The following is a 6335-nucleotide window of genomic DNA, read 5'->3' as shown; positions in this document are numbered from 1 at the left end:
ACCATAGCCTTGACTAGACGGACCTTTGTTGGCAAAGTAATGTCTCTGCTTTTGAATATGCTATCTAGGTTGGCCATAACTTTCCTTCCAAGGAGTAAGCGTCTTTTAATTTCATGGCTGCAATCACCATCCGCAGTGATTTTGGAGCCCCAAAAGATAAAGTCTGACGCTGTTTCCACTGTTTCCCCATCTATTTCCCATGAAGTGATGGGACTGGATGCCATGACCTTCGTTTTCTGAATGTTGAGCTTTAAGCCAACTTTTTCACTCTCCACTTTCACCAAGAGGCTTTTTAGTTTCTCTTCACTTTCTGCCATAAGGATGGTGTCATCTGCATATCTGAGGTTATTGAGATTTCTCCTGACAATCTTGATTCCAGCTTGTGTTTCTTCCAGTCCAGCGTTTCTCATATGTACTTTGCACATAAGTTAAATAAGCAGGGTGACAATATACAGCCTTAATGTACTCCTTTTCCTATTTGGAACCAGTCTGTTGTTCCATGTCCAGTTCTAACTGTTGCTTCCTGACCTGCATATAGGTTTCTCAAGAGGCAGGTCAGGTGGTCTGGTATTCCCATCTCTTGAAGAATTTTCCACAGTTTATTGTGATCCACAGAGTCACTCAGCCATAAAAGGGAATGCATTTGAGTCAGTTCTGATGAAATGGATGAACCTAGAACCTATTATACAGAGTGAAGTGAGTCAGAAAGAGAAAGATAAATATCGTATTCTAATGCATATATACGGAATCTAGAAAAATGGTACTGAAAATTTTATTTATAGGCCACCAATGGAGAAACAGACATAGAGAATGGATTTATGGACATGGGGAGAGGGGAGGAGAGGGTGAGATGTATGGAAAGAGTAACATGGACACTTACATGACCATATGTAAAATAGATAGCCAATGAGAATTTGCTATATGGCAGGGGCTCTGTGTTAGCCTGGAGGGGTGGGATGGGGCAGGAGATGGGAGGGAGGTTCAGGAGGGAGGGGACATGTGTATACCTATGGCTGATTTATGTTGAGGTTTGACAGAAAACAGCAGAATTCTGTAAATCAATTATCCTTCAATAAAAAATAAATAAATTTTAAAAACAAAACCTATGGACAATAAAGATTGGAGAGGATGTGAAGAATGGGAACTCTCCTGCACTGTTGGTGGGAATCTAAATTGATACAGCCACTATGGAAGACGATATGGAGATTCCTTAAGACACTAGGAATAAAGCTGCCATGTGTTAGTTGCTCAGTCATGTCAGACTCTTTGCGACCCCATGGACTGTAACCTGCCATGCTCCTCTGTCCATGGAATTTCCCAGGCAAGAATCCTGGAATGGGTTGCCATTTCCTTCTCCAGGGGATCTTCCTGACCCAGGGATTGAACTCCAGTCTCCTGCATTGCAGGCAGACACTTTACCATCTGAGCCACCAGGGAAGCTATGACCCAGCAATTCCACTTCTGGGCATATATCCTGAGAACACCACAATTCAAAAAGACACATGCAGCCCAGTGTTCATTGCAACACTATTTACAATAGCCAGGACATGGAAGCAACCTAATTGTCCATCGACAGAAGAATGGATAAAGAAGTTGTGGTACATATATACAATGGAATATTGTTGTTGTTCAGTCACTAGGTCATGTTCAACTCTTTGCAACCTCATGAACTGCAGCATGCCAGGCTTCACTGTCCTTTACTATCTCCCTAGGTTTGCTCAAATTCATGTTCATTGATTCAGTGATGCTATCTAACCATGTCATCTTCTTCTCTTTCTGCCTTCAATCTTTCCCAGCATCGGGTCTTTTCCAATGAATCGTCTCTTTGCATCAGGTGGCCAAAGTATTGGAGCTTCAGCGTTGGTCCTTCCAATGAATATTCAGGGTTAGGTATAGTAAAGTGGATGAACCTAGAGCCTGCTGTACAGAGTGAAGTAAGTCAGGAAGAGAAGAACAAACATTGTATACTAACGCAAGTGTGTGTGTCCTTAGCTGCTCATTCATGTCCGACTCTTTGTGACCCCATGGAATGTAGCCTGCCAGGCTCCTCTGTCCTTGGGGATTCTCCAGGCAATATCACTGGAGTGGGTTGCCAAGCCCTCCTCCAGGGGATATTCCTAATCCAGGGATTGAACCCAGGTTTCCCACATTGCAGGTGAATTCTTTACCATCTGAGCCACCAGGGAATGGAATTTAGAAAAATAGTACAGATTAACTTGTGTGCATGGAAGGAATGGAGATACAGATGTAGAGAACAGACCTATGGACTCAGCAGGGGAAGGAGAGAATGGGACGAATTGAGAAAGTAGCATCTACATATATATATTATCATGTGTAAAACAGATAGCTAGGGGGAAGCTGCTATATAACACAGGAAGCCCAGCCATGTGCTCTGTGATGACCTAGAGGGATGGGATGGGAGAGGGCAGGGAGGCTCAAGAAGGAGGCTCAAATCATTACGGATGATTTGCATTGTTGTATGGCAGAAACCAACACAACACTGTAAAGCAATTATTCTCCAGTTAGAAAACAAAATTTTTAAAAAGTACGAAAAACAAAAACAAAAAAAGGCTGTTCTCAAGTTCACCGGCATTCCCTGCAGAAAAAGTGCTGCAGTCCAGTTGCCTGTGTATCAGACTGAGTATGTATTCTGGAGCCAGGCTGGAATATTAGCTCTGCCATCTAACAGTTTAGGACCTTGTACAATTTTCTTAACCTTGCTAAGCCTCATTTTCCTCCTTTGTAAAACAGGAATAATACCTATTTCTGAGGGCTACTATGAGGATTAACGCCTGACATGTTGTATACAATAAACACTAGTTCCTTCTGCCTCTTCTCTTGGTGGAACTTCTCAGATGGCAGAGTAATTAAGTTTTGCCAAAGGTGAGACAGGAACACCATCGATCATTTCAGTTATGAGGTTGAGAAGGTGAGTAAGCTCTTTCCGAGGAATTTTTCTTAAGAACTATTTCCTAGAAATATTTACCAACCAGGCCCCATAGCTGCCTCACCCAGAGTTTCTGTAGGTATCAAGGATCCTCTGTTGAATGTGAGAGATCCATGGAGCTTCACGTTTGCTTCTGTATACTCTTTCTGGGCTGCAAGGCTACTATCTACAGTGAACAACTGCTTCTACTTGTTACAAAATTGCTTCCATTTTAAGTTTTTGGTTTTTTGGCCATGAGGCACATGGGATTTTAGCTCCCCGACCAGGGGTCGAACCCACACTCCCTGCATACCACGTCTGCTTGGAGCGGTGCAGAGGGACAGATCCATGTAGGGCTGACCCTGCTGCATGGATAGTGGATGAACAGGTCATGAATTTAGGCTGCTGCTACTGCTGCTGCTGCTAAGTTGCTTCAGTCGTGTCTGACTCTGTGCAACCCCTGAGACAGCAGCCCACCAGGCTCCCCCGTCCCTGGGATTCTCCAGGCAAGAACACTGGAGTGGGTTGCCATTTCCTTCTCCAATGCATGAAAGTGAAAAGTGAAAAGTCAAAGTGAAGTCGCTCAGTCATGTCTGACTCTTAGCGACCCCATGGACTGCAGCCTACCAGGCTCCTCCGTCCCTGGGATTCTCCAGGCAAGAACACTGGAGTGGGTTGCCATTTCCTTCTCCAATGCATGAAAGTGAAAAGTGAAAAGTCAAAGTGAAGTCGCTCAGTCATGTCTGACTCTTAGCGACCCCATGGACTGCAGCCTACCAGGCTCCTCCGTCCATGGGATTCTCCAGGCAACAGTACTGGAGTGGGTTGCCATTGCCTTCTCCGGAATTTAGGCTGATCAGCATCATAGACCCAGGGGGTTAGCTCCCCGGTATCCTTGAGAAACCACCAGCACTCCTTTAACCATCACTCTGGTCTCAAATGTGTGAAGATGTCTCGCCTGCTCGCCTGCTGGTCCTGTGATCTATCACCCACTCTTGTCTCACCTTTCAACTTCAGGGAAAGTTCCAAAGCCATAAGAGCTCCCCATCACATTGAGTTCCATAGAGACAGAATTCTGTGGACACCAAAGGTGGTTCAATGAATTTAAGACTGCTGGCAGGGCTTAAGAGAATACACTTGTTTTAATTCTGGCCATAAAAATGTACTGAGGTAGTTCATTCTTCTCATCTCCAATAAATTTTGATCAAAAGTCAAGGCATTTGGATTTTAAAGCCTCATATATTCTGTGGATTATAGTAATGTACTTTACTGCCATGACCTTTTCAATTTTCTGAAATTTGCTTGACTCAGTCTGTAGCTCTTCTCTGTTTACAGTATTATTGACCTCTCTGCAGGAGGCACACAGAAGACACAGATGAACACACTAAACTCTTTGAAGGACACTTGCAAAGGGGAAGTCTCACACCAGCTCTGTCAGTCTAACAGTGAAATGGGGATGCTATTCTTTCCCCTTGTGTTCAGCATTTGGGAGTGAACGCCTTTGCTCTAAGGATTAGGGAGAAAGGATCACATTCAAAAGATCCCAGAGAATTCTACACACCCTACGGCACACAGGGGTAAACTTCTCCTATGGTTGGTGTTTCCTCCAGCTGTCAGAATTCCCCGATGGCTGAGACTTCTGAGTTTGTACCAGCTACAAATACTTGCAAGGAGATCCAACTAGTCCATTCTAAAGGAGATCAGTCCTGGGTGTCCTTTGGAAGGACTGATGCTAAAGCTGAAACTCCAGTAGTTTGGCCACCTCATGCAAAAAGTTGACTCATTGGAAAAGACTGATGCTGGGAGGGATTGGGGGCAGGAGGAGAAGGGGACGACAGAGGATGAGACGGCTGGATGGCACCACCAACTCGATAGACATGAGTTTGAGTGAACTCTGGGAGTTGGTGATGGACAGGGAGGCCTGGCATGCTGCGATTCATGGGGTCACAAAGAGTCGTACACGACTGAGAGACTGAACTGAACTGAACTGAAAAATACCTGTAATACTTATTAACAGTTAACATTTATTGAGGTCTTCAGTACACTGGGCAAGACACTAATAATTTCATGAGTCATGTAATTCTTATAAGAGGTAGATACTTTAATAATTTCTCACTATAGGTGAGGAATCTGGGGCTCAGACAAGTTAGGTAACTTTTCCATAATTACATGGTAGAGCTGGAATTCAACCTCAGGTCACCTGACTTCACTCTCTCCTAAGGGTATTCTCAATGGGCTTACATGAACACCGTGAACATTCCTCAAACATCCACCACCAAGTGCTTGGAAATAATGAGAGAAAAAATAACTTACCAGTCAAATGCAGGAAGAGCAGCCCCACTCCCTCCTCTTATTGGAAAGTCCCAGTGCACAATGGTGTATTTAAAGCCTCTGGAGTCCCTGTGGTGAAGAAACTGTTACATTTGTTTGACAGGAGACCTTTTTAACACTCCACACAACTAGAGATCAGGAGTCTGTGCCCACAGACGTGCTGGCCTACGGGACCCCTGCCTTCCGCTCCTCCCAAATCCAGAGTCTTTCCGTTCTCATCCTCCAGGTGCTTTGTTGCTTTTGTTTGTCTGATTATCCTATTCTGTAAGAGTGGGAGGGAAAGCTTTTCTTGCTAATAGGAATCCCTTATTCAATAATTCAAAAAGCATTCATTGAGATCTTTAGTTCAAGTTCAGAGCTACATTTTATGGGAAGTGAACATGAACCTGGCCCCTGCCCTCTCAAGGGAATTTAGACCTGGAGGAGGAAAGTGATGCGAGCAACTAGCTGCTCCCACCAAGGATTCTAGTGTTGCCTCTCTGAACCCTCAGGGAAGGTTTTGTGGGAGTAATCACCTTTGTGCAGGCTGATGAGTGTCATCTTCCTTCAGATCAATTACAGCTCCATTTAATTTTCAAAATGGCAACGACTATACTTTTTAATGCTTGTCAGGTAACATCTGTATTAATTTTCTAGGGCTATCTTAAAGAAGTAGCACAAACTGGGTGCCTTCAAACAACAGAAATTTATTTCCCACAATTCTGAAAACTAGAAGTCAAGGTTGGTGGGGCAGTGCTCCCTCTGAAAACTAGGGGAGAACCCTTCCTTACTTCTTCCTAGCTTGTGGCGGGGGCCACCAATCTTTGGTGTTTCTGGGCATGCAGATTCAGCACTTCAATTGCTTTCTCCATCATCACACAGCATTCTTACCTCACATGACTGTACCTCCTCTTATGATAAGTATAATATTTATATTGGATTAGGGTGCCACCCTACTTTGGTATGACCTTATTTTAACTAATAATGTCATATTTTGAGATTCTGGGGGTTAAGACATCAACATATCTTTTGGAGGGACACAATTCAACCCTCAACAATATACCCATTATAAATATTCAAGTGGCACCCATTATATCCA

This window comes from Bison bison, unplaced genomic scaffold (genome assembly GCF_000754665.1).
Source record: "Bison bison bison isolate TAMUID 2011002044 unplaced genomic scaffold, Bison_UMD1.0 scf7180017864197, whole genome shotgun sequence".
Lineage (NCBI taxonomy): Eukaryota > Metazoa > Chordata > Mammalia > Artiodactyla > Bovidae > Bison > Bison bison.
This window is presented reverse-complemented; position numbering follows the sequence as displayed.